Below are 14,645 nucleotides of genomic sequence, written 5' to 3' on the forward strand. Positions count from 1 at the left end.
TGGCAGCTGCTTTATGAGCTGATCTGGTGGAAAACATACCGCTTTTTACACTTAAAGGTTACTTTTCCTCTGGATCGAGTCCCTGAACTGACGTTTCACACCGTGCACTGCTGGCATGAAGCAGGGGATCACAGCAGCCCAGCATGAGCCCGAGTAAAGCTTTTGCGGCATTGCACCCTCAGTGTCAAGTCCTTTCGGGCTTCTCAGCTACCTGTCCTCCCTCTGTCATAGCATGCATACACAGCCCTGCTATGCCTAAGTGCCCCTCATGCCTCTTTTGACTTGTGCTTTTCTCTCGTGTAACTCAGAAGAGGGGAGCGGCAGCACAAATGAGTTTTGTCTGGTGCATGTCCTTGTGTACAACTTGTTTCTGGCTGCTGATTCTCCTGCAGGTTGGCTTTGTGGTGGGGTGCGCCGTGTTGGTCAGGGATGTCTCCAGGCTGGGTCTCAGAACGAGCAGGAAGTTGTTTCCTTTCTTCCTGTTTTTGTCCCCATGGCTGCTAATTTCCTCTGGGAAGAAAGCTGTGTGTTCTGCATTAAGGAAAAAACAGCCACATGTAACGGGAAGGGACAAGGCAGCAAAGCTGAAGGCTCTTCTGAATGAAGCATGGGGCAAGGAAGGAGCACAGGGTGTTAACTGCAGCAACGCTGATAGAACAGCAAAGACAAGTGGCTGCCTTTGTGCTGTGACCACAGGGTAAAATGGACCCGCTTGGGACTGACTGGGGAGCAGACCCTTGGAAGGAAAATTGATTCTCCGCTCCAGTGTGTGGATGTATGTTGCTCTCCACCTCTTTTATCTCTGTGGGGCAGGGTTTGCAAGAGAAGGTGATAAATTGTTAGATCAGTTGATATAGTTGGAAGAAACAGATGAACTTTCAGTTACTTCCTTCCAGTTTTGATTGTTAAAAGGACTTTAAGAAAGGCCTTGTGTACCTGAAGGCTCGTCTGCCTTTTTTCTGAACCCCTCTGTTGCTCTAATAACAGCTACCATCCCTCCCTCCTGCTGCCTCCCTTTCATGTCCCTAGATCCTTGTGGCTACTGCTGGGCTGCCCAGGTCTCCATTGTCTGTGTGTAGGCTTGTGGGGAGCCTGTGCCATTCCTGAGCTGGGACCCTGCCAGCCTCCCAAGAGGTGCTGTGGATTGGGAACAAGGGAATGAGCTTTGTTACAGTGTCTGTGCTCATTGGTCCTGAGCCCCCCTGGAAGGCAGTGGCTCTCAGGTGTGTCAGCAGTGTGCCTGCTTCTGTGCGTTCCCATTAAAGGAGGTGAATGCTGCGCAGCGTAAAAGCAACTCCCACAAAACTAGTTCTGCTCTGGGACTTCCCATGACAGGCCCTTTTTTTTTTTTTTCTTTAAGCAATATACTTGCAAGAGATCTGCCTCCAAACTGGCTTTTCAGGTTCTGGGGAAAGCCATGGGCTGGCCCCTGTCTCAGGAATGTCTTGCTCTGTGCTGGGTAGGCTTTAGCCAGGGTGAGGAGCTTTGGATGCCGAGAGTGCTGCTCGCCCACAGAGCAGGCACCTCTTCTCCAGCAAGTTCATCCTTCCGCTGGCTTGGTGCTGAGAGCGCGTGGCCCTGACGTGTCACTTCAAGCGGGAGCTACGTCCCTCGGAGTGGGCCAGTGCCTCGTCACTGGACTTGGCAGATGGCTCCTTTCATTTCCGTGGCAGGGACTGTTAGGAGGCTGCAGCTGAGTGAGGTCTCAAGGCAGGAATAGGAATTCCTTTTGGGGTCATCAGTCCTGTCCCTCTGGAATCCAGCCCCGGAGAGTAGCCAGCGAGTCCCAGCATGTTCCCGTGAAAGAGGCAGGGTCTGCTGAGTGTGGCATGATAGGACAGTTTATTCTGGGCACAGAGCCCACATGCTCAGATATAATTAGTAAAGATTTGATTCCATTCAGTGTGTTGGCTCTCTCTGCAGTGCAAACACAGCCTGGTCAGTGCTGACCAGAAGTTCCATGTTGTTTCCTCTTCCATTCACTGGATCCAGCAATGTGCTGCTGGGGATGCTGCCTGCTGAGTGGGACTGGCTGTGAGCTGAAGATCCTGATGTTTCTTGATCTGTATCTCCAGAGCTTTTATCCAGCAGAACAGTCTTTGATAAGATTCTTCCCTTAGAGTTGCTGCCTTTCTTCCTTAGTTGGCTCTGGAAGCTTTCACATCCCGTGGAGACCATGCACCCTTCTTGGAGGTTCCAGCATTAATTGTGGCCCAACACGACACTTCTATTAATTGCTGTTCCTACAGCCACCTACCTGTTGATGGTACATGACTCATTTCAGTAGAAATACTTAAAACTTGAGGGTGGGTTCCTTCCTTAACATTTTCCCTGAGCTCAGACATAGATTAATTTCCTTTCTTTTCAGCTGAAGAGGAGCTGGGCTCCAAGTCTGACTTTATCATTATCTAGTTGAAATGAGACGAACCTGAGATGTGCAGTTCTGGCGCTGTTACTGTAAGGTTGCCTCCGTGCTGCTGGGCATGGACCTGTTGTAATTTTAAGCAACCCTCAGAATGCACGTGTTGCCTGCCTGCTCAGAGCACTGAGTTCCATCATTTCTGCTGAGAGTGTGAGAGTCTCAACATGCGCTGTGGGTGCTGCAACCCAAATTTAGTGGGACTTCTGTCTGGGTCCTGGGTAGATTGTCCCAGTGTGGCTGGAAAGTAGAGTGAAGTGGCCTCTTTCCTTATAAGGGGGGAAGCCCTGGTGTCTGGGGTCATGCAGGTAATTGTCTCCCGAGTGATGGGGTTTTTTTTTAAGCTTTGTGGTTGGTTGTTTTGATTTTTTGGTCTTCTGTTTGGTTGTTGGTTTTCTTTTTGCCTGTTGAGAACTAGCAGAGTAACCAGTTGAACTGAATGGACATCAGAACCTGTTGCTTGCTCTGCTGGTGTCCAGTGACTCCCCTCTGAGGTCAGCACACACCATGCAGGTACAGAAAAATATTTAGAAGGGACGAGCGTGGCCCTGCAGTGTTTCATCCCAAGAGATTAGGGAGCAGCAGGCAAGATTTAACCTTGGAAGGACATGGATCAATTAGACAGCACCTCCCGTGGTCATGCTGGCAGCTCTGTTTCTGTGTCCCTGAAGAACCCCGATGATGTGTGATGTGTGCTCTTGCCATCCAGGCCTGCTTGCTTGGAGTCATAGAGACCTTCACTCCAGCACAGCGTGGGGTGGGCAAGACTTGCCTGCCAACCTCTCTGTTTTCACAGGGAGGCTTGGCTGAGTTGTTGGGAAGGTCTAGGGGCAACCGTGAGAGAGTGAAGTTTCCACAGGAAGCAGTGGAAATTGTCTGTGCCGAGATTGCCTGTTGTCGTGTCCTTGTTAGTTTAACTTCAGGGGTTTCCAATTGCTTGCTCCTTTTTTTTGGTCCTGTTGTCCAGGACCAGCTGAAGCCCACTTGAGATCGTATCTCTTATAGTTGTTTCAGTCCGTGCTGCTGTAGGAATGAGGAAGTGGGGTTTTTTTAATGTGTGTGGTTGGGATGATGCCACTATGAGCAAACTAGTAGCTGAGTTTTTGAACAAATCATCGAAACTATGGTCACATCCTTTTGAATAACAAACAGTGGCCGTTTGCTACTTTGTGAAGGCAGAGAACTTACTCTTCATGTTAATCTTAACTGTTAAATCTCCTAAAGCTATGCAGTGCAAGTTCCATTGGTTGTGTGCTCCGTTTGCAGAGGCAGCAAATGTCAGATTGACCTAAGGCTTGTTCTTGCTGAAATTTCCTTTGGATGCACTCTTCAACTGTGTAGGTACACCATTTGTTTCAAATATAATTAAGAGTGCTTTTCGCAAACCATGTGAATGTTAGAACTATTGTGATACAGACCTGAGCAGCAGAAACGTTTTCAAATTCTGGGGCCTTTAGCAACAAACAGACTTTGCCTTAGTAATCAGAGCATCTCTAAAACACAGTGATTATTACAGGAAACTAAGAAGTATCATTGCAAAATACTTCCCTGGCACAGCACAGCCTTCCCAAGAGGAGAAAAGATAGCAAGACATGCCTGCTCTTGCCTTTTCTGGAAAGCCTACCTTTGCCGCCTCCTCCCCTTCCTGTTTCCACTTTGCTGAGAGACAGCCCCTGGCTCTGCTGGTCAGCACCAATCCCTGCTTTGAAGGGTTTTTTTTCTTTGAAAAGGAATAATCTGTATGAGGTCATCCTGAAGCTGCGCAGGACGCTGCTTTGACTGTTCTGCAGGTCAGGCACTTACTTGGCTTTGGCTCAGCGAAAGTTATGACAGCTTGAATGTTAAAATCTTGAGGGCTCAGCCGGTGGGATTGGTGAATGCAGCTTCCCTGTTTGAGGAGTTACCGCCCTGTAGCAATCAGCACACAGGAGGTACGTTTATCTGTCACTTGAATTCAAAGCCCAGTACTTTAAAGTGAACTGTAGAAGGCAGCAGGCTGTGAGTTGTTCTGCCATAAAGTGTGAGTGTACTTTCAATTCCTCTGACTGCTCTGGGACTGTAATTTCAGGGAGAGCAGTGAAAGAGGATGTGCCATTCAGTCAGATTGAAAAGGTACGGTTCACTTAGATTTTTAGGTTTTTTTTGCTAAAACAGTTAGAATTATGACTATTTCTATTGCATTATAAATGAGTTCGTGCACTGAGTACACAGGAGCATGCACACATGTACACACACCTGCAGAGCAGAACAAGCTCTTCCTGCAACTGCTTTCCAGTTAGACAAAAGTAGGAGATGGTGTGTGGCCAGCTGTTGGGCGCTGGCAAGAGTAGAAATCAGAGCGTCAGAGTGGCAGGGTAGCTCTCCTGTGTCCCTGGGTGAATCAGCTACTGCTTGGGAAGAGCAGCTCTGGCCAAACCAGCTCTGCTCTGAGTCCTTGTCTTTGCAATTGTTCATTTGAAGAACCTCTGCTGGGCCTCATGGCCGTGGGCATTGCTGGTGGATGCAGCCTTGTGCTCTCACTTGCATCCAGGTGGGCAGAACTGTGGCTGTGTGGGAGAAAGCGGGTGGGTGATGGTGAGTGGGGGAGCTCTGAATTTCCAAGGAGCAGGCAAAGAAAGCTGGTCTGAACAGCTCAGATGCTGTGGCTTCCATCCTTCCTGAGTATAAAGTCCGTCTTCTGGTGGCTCCAGCGTTTGTATTGTTATTTCCTCTAAGATTTTTTTAAGATTGCTATTCAGGGTGGTTTCATGTAACTTTCCATAGGAAATGTTGTCATTTGCGGCAGTTTTGATCTCATTTGCCAGTGAGGCGTTTTTATATAGCACAACAGTGTTTCTTAGCTGCTTGTTGTACTGAGAGTCTTTGCTGTAGAGGCTGGTTGGCTTTTAGTTCAACATAATTTTTGGTTTGGGGTATTGTGATCTTTTTAGAGGAGGTTGCTAGTTTTGGCGGTTGCTTTTCCATCGATTGTTTATTGATGTCGTATTTTCTAAATGAACAATGTTGTAATCACTAAGAGGCATTACCAAGAGAAAGTGCATGGGCAGCAGCTATTCTAAAAGCAACCGGAGCCAGTGTTTACTGCTGTCCTGAGGATCATACCAGTGCTGCGTTCCTGGTGTTCCTTGTGTCCCGATCCCTTACGGTGCTTGTGATGAATATGAGATCTGGTAGAAAAAACTTCCAAATGCAGAATTTCAGTGAAAAATATTAAAATGCAGTGGTGAGATTTTGTTGGTTTTGTCTTTTTGTTTTCTGGTGTGGGGTCATAGCTGTGCTGACTAAAGTATTTTCATGAATCTTACCTTGATGTTTAATTGAGACAACGACTGTGTCCGTGGTACTAGCGGATCAGCCAGTACTTTACAGTACATCTGTTTTACTAGTAATGGAAATAAATCCGCAACAAAGTTTTCTGGAGCCCCATTGAATTGTTGCAATGAGCTAAATGTGTACTAAAATAGTTTCTGTGATCACTCTACTTTGTTAGTGATGCCAAAGAACGTGTAGACCCAGCAGAGTACTGAGGGGACGGTGCCTTGAGGCTGCTGGGACCCCAGAGCGAAGGCTCTGCCAGCTCAGCGCAGGCTCTGCTAACCCAACAGGCAGCCGTGGTTACCTTTGAAAAAGGTGCAAGAACACGGCTTGTGTAGATGATCCTTCCTCTGGATACACTTCCAGTGCTGGCAGGCAATTGTTTATAATTGGAATTGTTAATATTTGAGTTGTTAATGTGATTATACTTGTTACCCATTCTGGCTGCGTTCGCTGTGGCACTGGACCAGTGGTAGTATCCTGGCTTCCAGCATAGGCATGCTGAGATGCATCAGCCATCTGGTAACTGGTAATGGATCTCTAGGTGGAAACCAGCTCCTTTCGAGGTCCAGGCAATGCTGACTCTACCAACTTCCCTAAGGAATGGAAGTGCTGGTCAGCACTGGCTTCTTGCCCCTGTGTTTGATGTGCTGTCGCTGGAGCCGTTAGCATATATCCTCGTCAGTCCATACCCAGGTGTAACCTGTAAGTGATGTGCTGTGACCAGAGCATGAGTGTGGCTGCTGGAGATGTGGCTGTTGCATGTGGTGCTGTGCTGGTGTTCTCTGTGCAAAGCTGCAGGGTGTGTTTGTGGGGAAACAACCAGGATGAAGATGCCAAAGTACTCCAGCGGGGTCTCCACTGCTCCCCCCTCTTTGTTGGTTATGTTTTATGCTCAGTCTGTTCCCCTTGCTGGTACCTAGGTAGGCTGTAGATGGCTGTATGGGGCTTACTCTAGAAGATGGAGTTGGACGTTGGTTGCTCCTCGGCTGTGCCCTGCATAGCCTGTGTGGCACAGCCGTGCTGGCTGGTGCTGTGAACCTGCTGCTGTCATCTGGGTCACACGTGCTTGGGAGGTGGGAAGGGCAGCCCCTCTGCCCAGTCTGCGGTACTTGGCTCCCTTCCACCTAGTTGCTTTGTGGGTGCCACAGACCATAGGTGAGCAGAGGAAACTCATCTCTTGGGAGCCCTGCAGTGGAAGCTGCCTGTGCAGCGATGAGGCTTGGCTGTCAGCTCCAGCAAGGTCTGTGGATCTGTGGATGTTTGCCCCACCAAAAATTCCCTCTGCCTCTAGTGATGTAGTAGTATTTTATTACACCTGCATTGAGGGCACTTCTCAGAAGATGATTTAAGCCTGAAGAGATGCAGAACCGACCACTTCTCTTGTGATAATTGGTGGCTTCCCACAGTGCTGCAAGTGTAAGCTTTTGACTGTGTTTTCATGATTGCTTTGAACTGTGCTGCCTTGAGAAGCAGTCCAGTTGTCTGGCTCCAGCTGCTCTTGTTCCTGCTTCTTCCTTTTTCCTTCTGCTGGCTCAAGTGTTTGTGAAGCCATGTGGTGACTTGGATCAGGGAAGGAGCCTGGGCTGGAATAAGCTGTTTTCTCTGAGCTAACGTGGGTCAGTTCCCAGTGCAGATCACCCGACAGCTGTGGGGATGCTCATGCCAGCATGAGGAGGGGGGCAGCACAGTGTGCTGGGGGCACTGCTGCTTCTGTTGGCTTGCATCTCTTTCAAATGACCATGATACTGTTATAGCTTGAATTTTTAGCGTTGGCTTCTGTGTTCTTGTTACTACTGTGCCTTTTGTCTGCTGCAATAAAAGGGCCTCAAAGGTCAGTCTGTTGTCTGTGTGAATGTTTGCAGGTTGCAGTTGGAGGTCATCTTTTAACCTGTATTTGGATAAGTTCAACTATGGATCTGTGGACTAACAGAAATCAGAAGAGGTTTTTGAGCTCTCTGTTTTTTCTCTCTTCTGTATGAGGGCACCGGACCTGGGTACTATTCAGGTTTCATATGAAGCTGCTTTAAAAACTTGTAATGCTGAAGTTCCAGCAGGAGCTCGTTTGTAGTTGATTTCCATCATGACCCACACCTTCTTCTGCAAATCGAGAAAATGAGTTGTTCAAAGGGACTGAATGTATCTGCCTTCCTGATCATGGGATTGGCTCACATACATTCAGACTTTGCTGGCTGATGTTTTTATTACCTGTATTTAAAACTCTCTGGCTCTGTATATAGCTGAGCTGTCGCTGAGTTCAGTGGGTCCCAGTCAAAGCTCTTCACTCTCGGTGTGCCTCTTGCATACCAGTATCATTCTGCAGGGCTTTGCATGAAACCCAAACCTTTGGGTTTTTTCTCATGTAGCTTCCTGTTTCCTGTCTGGGGGTCTGCCTGGTCTCTCCTGAGCCAGGAAGTTTCCACTGGTATTTCTAAGTAATTAGCTGAAGTGGTTCAGGGAGAGATCCCTCGGAGCTGCACTGGCTGCTTGGGCAGCCACAGAAGTTAAAGGCCTTCTCCATAGCATTCACCCCGGCTTGGTGTGCTCCTGCTTGTGCAGCTCTGCAGCACTGCTTGTGTGCTGATTGTCCATGATCTACTCGCATGCTGGTATTACGGCCACCCACTCAAGTGTTTAACTCTTGTTCAAGCTCTTTCTATAGCACTGGTTGAAAAGAAAACTCTCAGGAGGAACATTGTGTCTTTAATTCATTCTCTGCTAGGTGAAGGCCTTCGTTCTATCGGAGCCCACACAAAGGCCTTTGCTACCCCAGATCCTTTTCTTCTATGCTCTACTTTGACATGAAGTTTAAAAAACAGTTCAGGGAGGGAGAGGCCTTTCCAATATGCCATGCTGGCCTGCAGGAGCGCTGTCTTTTAATGAGAGGTTGGCTATTCCAAGTGCTCCTGTCCGGTCCCCCTCCAGAGGACAGCATGGGGACTCAGTGTGCTGCACGTGTTGGTGGGGTGGCCTGGTTTTGCTGGGACAGAGGGGTTGGTTTTTTCTTTCTTTCCTCCTAGTAGCTACTGAGAGTTTTATTTTGAGTTTGTGCTGGGACTGATATAACAGGCCAGTATTTACTTTTTTCAAGGTTTTTTTTGCTAGTCTTTCACCAGCACGTGTGGTTATAGTTTCTTATTTTTTGTTGTTTTGTTTTGTTGTTTTTTCCTCTCTACACAAGAGGATGGGGGGAAGTGAAAGCCTGGGATTCTTTGGGACAGATGACTGAGGACAGGTGATCCAGGTGTGATCCAAGCTGACGGATAAAGATGTGCTGGTAAAACACCTGGAAGTGGCTCACTGGAGTAAGGCAGGACCGGGCTTTGGGCAGGAGCAGGCTGTCACAGTGCTTTCCTTGCAAGCAGAAGTCAGGGCCTTGCGGAACCATTGCCTGCGTGGTTTGGTGCAGGCTGTTGAAGGCAGTGTCAGTCTGCACCAGCACTGGAGCAGAGTCTGTGCATGGCAGAGGGCAGTGAGAGGGACAGTGGGTTGTGTCTGGCAGTGGTGGTCCTGCCAGCTCCCTGTGTGGGGTTGGGAGGGCAGTGTGTCTGCGTGGATCACTGCCAGGCTTGTGCTCGGAGGTGCCTGGATGGCTCAGCCCCCAGCTTCTGCTTGGCAGCGTGTGGGTCTGCAAAGCCTTACGGCATCTCCTCCGACCTTGGCAGCGAGCTTGGGAAAGCAGGGCCGCTGCCAGGGCAGTGCCGATGGCCTTATTTAATTTCCAAGATAGTTTCTTAAGGTGGCACATGGTGGTGGTCTCAGCCGAAGCCTGGGTGTTGCAGTGCCCTCAACAGCTTTCCCCAAGAGTGCAGGGTCACAGGCCTGTCCCACATTCCCCATCCCTCCCTGCCCTCAGCCCCTCCATCTGGCTTGTTTTAAAGGTCTGGCTCACACCCGGTATTTGAGATATTATTTGTTACTTGTTGGGTCTGATCCATGCTAGATGGTTTTATTGGCAGCCACGAGACTGAAACCCCACTGCTCCTCTTCTCCTTGGGCTTCCTGCCTTTTCCCTGCTGTGCCAGCAGAAATCCTCCTGGGGAGAGCCATGGCCAGCAGCCGCTGTCTGCCCTGGCTGGTTCCATCTGAAGAGCACATTTAGGATCCCGGCTTCTTTGCCGTCTCTCCACCCGGATATGTGTCGGTGTGCTTCACCTGGAACAGCTGCAGGGGCAGACTCCTTCAGGTACACGGGACTCACCAGGGACTCTGCGTGCCAGGCTCTGCAAATGCAGCTGTGGCAGTGATGGGGGTTTGGAAGATGGAGGAAAGGAGCTGGAGGCTGAACATGGGACATGGTGATGGGATCGTGGGGGAATAGCCCCAGTGTCTGTTACCTCCTGGGAGTGTCTGTAAGAACACACACACGCTGTGCTGGGAAGCACCAGTTATTGGAAAAAGCAGATGATGTGTGTTTGTGCGGTAGGGTTGAATGAAGTTGGTTTATTGTTTTGGGTTTGGGTTTTTCTTTCATTTGGAATGGTTTTGGGAAAAAACTTTATTTTAGATGGGAATGCTGGTAAAAATGGAAATTTTGGAAGAAAAAAATTCAACATTGGAATAGCTTCAGTTGTTTGGAAGGGTAGTTTGTCTTTGAAATGACTGTGCAAATCTCTGAATGTATTTGAGATGCCTGTCAGTTTTAGGAGCATGCTCAGGCTTTGGTACAAGGCTTTTCCTTCTCTGTTTGGGTCAGTGGATTTCACTAAGCAGCTTTTGATCAAGTGCCAACTTTGGAATTTAATGCGCTCTCCCTCTTCCTTAGCCTGACCCACAGCACAGGGGATTTGGCTTTTGTTCTGGTACTGTGACCTTGCTTTGGCATGGACCTTTTGAAGATGACTTTCCCAGAGTATCTGCAATATACAAGTTTTTAAATTTGTTTGTTTATTTTAGTTGAAATGGACTTTATGAATATTTTTTTGTGCTGCTGCCACAGTTGTACCTGCAGCTGATCAGTTAGAAGAAGCTAGATTTGCAAATGCTGTGTATTCAGCCTTTGTGCTGGAGGAGAGTTTGTATTTCTGAATTCCTCAGTTTTGTGCCGCTGAGGGAACAGCTTCTGAGCTGGCTGAGGAGTGCAGGCAGTGGCACCACGACCCAGAAAAGGGCAGGTTTAGAGACAAACTGAAGAACATGACTTGTCACACAGCACATGTTCCAGCTGTGGAGCTCCTTTTTATGTACAATGATGTATACTAAAAGTTTGCTTGTGTTAAGAAAGATTTGGATAAATTCTGGAAGAAAAATGATTGGATGGATACAAAGATGGATACCAAGAGCTGTTAAATGCAAAGACATCTCTGGCACAAGAAACCTCCAAGTTATTCATAGCACGTGCCATGGCTCTGTCCTGGGAGACAGGACTGTCGAGTGATCCTGTCCTCTGCACCCATTGCCAGGCATCCTCTGTTGGAAATGAGATACTGGGTTTAGGCGGACCCTTGGCCTGACCTTGCATGGCTGTGCTGTACAGGTTCCTGTTCTGCAGCTGCCAGTGACCTCTTAAGAACACTTGTTAGGACGGCACTGAGAAACTGGGATTGCTTGAGGATACGTGACCATTCACATTAAATGTGTCAGTGCAGTCAGTTTTGAAACAAAGCCCATTGGCCTGATCAAATACATAGACACTGTATCCTGAAATGCTAACCCCTAAAAATAATCAAGGGGTTAGTGTGAAACTCAGCATGTGCTTTTAGTGCAGTGCTGAGACAGAAATTAGTGACTGCAGCGCTTTGAGTGAGAACCAGCTATAATGAAGGGTGTTACCTGCCTTGCAAAGCCAGTGTTCAGCCAACCACCCAGCTGTGCCTCTGCGTGTGAGATGCTCCATCTCACCATCAGCCTCCTGCAGGCCTGGCTCTTGTGTCCCTACTCCAGTCTCTGTGGTGGCCGGGTCGGAGGCAGCTGGCTGACCTGTGCCGTGGCCGTGTATTAGGGAATTTGCGTGTGCAGGGAATCGGGTCCTGCCAGGGCAAGTGCTGCAGGTTTCATCTTCTTGTGTTTGTAAGGTTTATTCTTGACCAATCCAAATGTACATGTGTAGTTGGGAATGCTGAACAGCTCTGCCTTCACTGTACCCTTTTATTGGGAAATGAACATTTTTGTAAGTAAAAAAGGTCAAATTGGTAGAAGAATTTGCTCCCAAGTTAGATACTCTGTTTGCAGTCACCCTTGAAAGTCACCTGCTTTTTTAAACGCTGCATGCACTTCCACAGTGATTATATATACATTTTGATGTGTTGCTATTTAAAGAACTCCTTAGCTGCTGAAGCTGGGAGAGAGCACTCCATTGCTCTGCCAGCTACATGAATTTCATCTTGAGATCTTCTTCTCGTCTAAAGGACAAAGTTGAGTCAACTTTGGGAGAAGTTGAGAAGTACAAAGTTGAGTCAACTCCTGGAGAAGAGAAGGCTCCAAGGGTACCTTTCAGCAACCTTCCAGTCCCTGAAAGGCGTCTATGAGAAAGCTGGGGAAGAGCTGTTCACTAGAGCACGTAGCAATAGGGTGAGGAGTAATGGTTTTAAACTAGAAAAGGATAGATTTAGGTTGGATATTAGGAAAAAGTTCTTCAACATGAGGGTGGTAGATCACTGGCACAGGTTGCCCAGAGAGGTGGTGGAGGCCCCATCCCTGGAGGCATTCAAGGTCAGGCTTGATGGGGCTCTGAGCATCCTGATCTGGGAACATTGACCCTGCTCACTGCAGGGGAGTTGGACTGGATGAGCTTTAAAGGTCCCTTCCAACCCAGTACATTCTATGATTCTATGCTTCTATAACCATCAGGCCAGGAGCTTGGCCCCATGTGTGTGTGTGCTCTGTTCTCTTCTTTGTATCCCCATGCACTGGTCTGCAAGGGTCGCAGTGAAGCCAATGTGATGGGTATGTGGACATCCCTGTCCATGGCAATTTAGGAAGTGGGACAGAAAACAGATTTCATTGGAAACTCTTTCACAGAGCACAGTGTTGCTGTGGCAGCTTTTAAGCAATACAGGAGTGATTGATTCACCGCCTTCCTGGCTTGGCGTCACTGTTTGATAAAGCTGTAGATCTTACATGTGTTTGTGTGCTTTACACCCAAAGCACCTGCTCACAAAGGTGGCTCTGTAGGTGAACAGGAAGGAAGTTGAGGGATGTCTGCCATTGAAGAGATGCTGGGAAATGAAAAGTTGCTCATTCAGAGGCTCTGGATTTGTCTTTGATGGGACAGAAAGGAGGCTCTTGAGTTGTGTCACAAAGGACATCTGTGAAAATAGGTTGTGTTTGGTCATGCCGTAGTGGTGGCTCTGTCCCCCTTGGCTGGTCTCTGATTAGGGCACCTCTGGTGTTCGTGATCCTCCTGGGTAAATGCTGGAGCTCTTTGCATTGCACCAAGGAAGTTTTTCAGGTATGAGATATGTGCTTTGCTTTCTGACCTCACCATGAAGAAATGTTTGCCCATTTTGTATGCAAGACTGAAAGCTGTCTGGTAGCGAATTCACCCTTACCAAGAGCGAGCAGGAGTTCCCCTCATACTTTCACTGTTCTCATGTTATAGGAAGTGAGAACAGATGCGTTTACTCAGCCCTGCAGCTGGGGGTGGAGGGAAGGGAGGAATTGGGTACCTCCAATTCACGGCACCGCGCCTGTGCACACAGGACTGTGGTGCATGTACGAAGGGCATGTCTGTACAGGCTAGATAATGAATTCCCAGACTTTTGGGGGCCTGTGGTATTTGCTGAAACTCAACCTTCATCCACCTACAGCTGAGTCCTCCCTTTCTGTCATTCTGGCTCAGCTGAGCACGGCGCTCCTGGCAGCCAGCCGAGTTTATGCGACTGAGCCAGCAGCTGGTCTTCAGCTCCTTTTAGATGAGATTCTCTTCTCCCAACCCAGTTCAGATCATCCCCCACTCCCTTTTGTTGACCTATTCCCCTCCCGTTGTGTATCATTTGCAATTGGAAGATTCACTGTTTCTGCAGCTCCCTTTGCAGAGCAGCTGCAGTGAGCTGTGGGAATCTGGTGGGAATGCCATGAAAGGCAGCACATGTTTCGGAGAACCAGTGCCTAATTTAGGTTGGGAGGGACCTTCGCAGGTTGTCTGGCTCAGCCGCTGTGCAAGGCAGGGATAGTTCAGGCTGCTCAGGGCATCATTTAGTTGAGTGCCACATGTCTCCAAGGATGGAGGTCCCTTTCCCTTTGGTCCTATCCTAGGACTTGGCCACTATCAAGGAAGACTTCTTGCATACTAGACTCATTGTGCATTTAAAATAAGTGGATTATTTTAACATGGTAAGAGCATCGAGTTTTAATTCAAACAGAGATGTCATCTCTTACTCCCTCCCAAATCATGCGAGGCTGGGACTCTTGTTTTGGTCTGCTATGAGATCAGTGGCCTTGGACAATGCAAGGAGGTAGCTGGGAGGAAATTGAATCTGTTGTCCACACATGCTTCCCGCTGGTGGCTTGTGGTTGTGTGTGTGCTAGGAGAGGAAGAAATGTGGGTTTGTAGAATAACTTAGGTTGGAAGGAACCTGTGGAGGTATCTGAGCTGATTTCCCTTCAATGAAGTCTATTTTCTTAATTGTTCCTCTGAGCATACACAGTAAAGTAAGTGCTCTGCCAACCTGAAAGAGTCGCTTGGTCCCTGTCTCACTGCATGCAACCTAAACAGGAAGAGAAAGTTGTGGTACAGTAGAATGGGCAAGATGACAGCAAGTCACTCTGGTTACTTTGGTGTTTTGGTTACGTAGTGGTTTTTGTTTAAATACCGTATCATTATTGTTTATGTATGAAAACCACTCTTAGTTGAGGATTAATGCCAGTTCTCTGGTATTCATGCTGTGCTTGTATTACTCTGTGCACTGTGTCGTGCTTCTAGAAAGCTACTCCCTTTGAAGGAGATTAGAACCAGTGATGAGAAATGGCC

The sequence above is a fragment of the Mesitornis unicolor genome, unplaced genomic scaffold, assembly GCF_000695765.1.
Source record: "Mesitornis unicolor isolate BGI_N332 unplaced genomic scaffold, ASM69576v1 scaffold33991, whole genome shotgun sequence".
NCBI lineage: Eukaryota > Metazoa > Chordata > Aves > Mesitornithiformes > Mesitornithidae > Mesitornis > Mesitornis unicolor.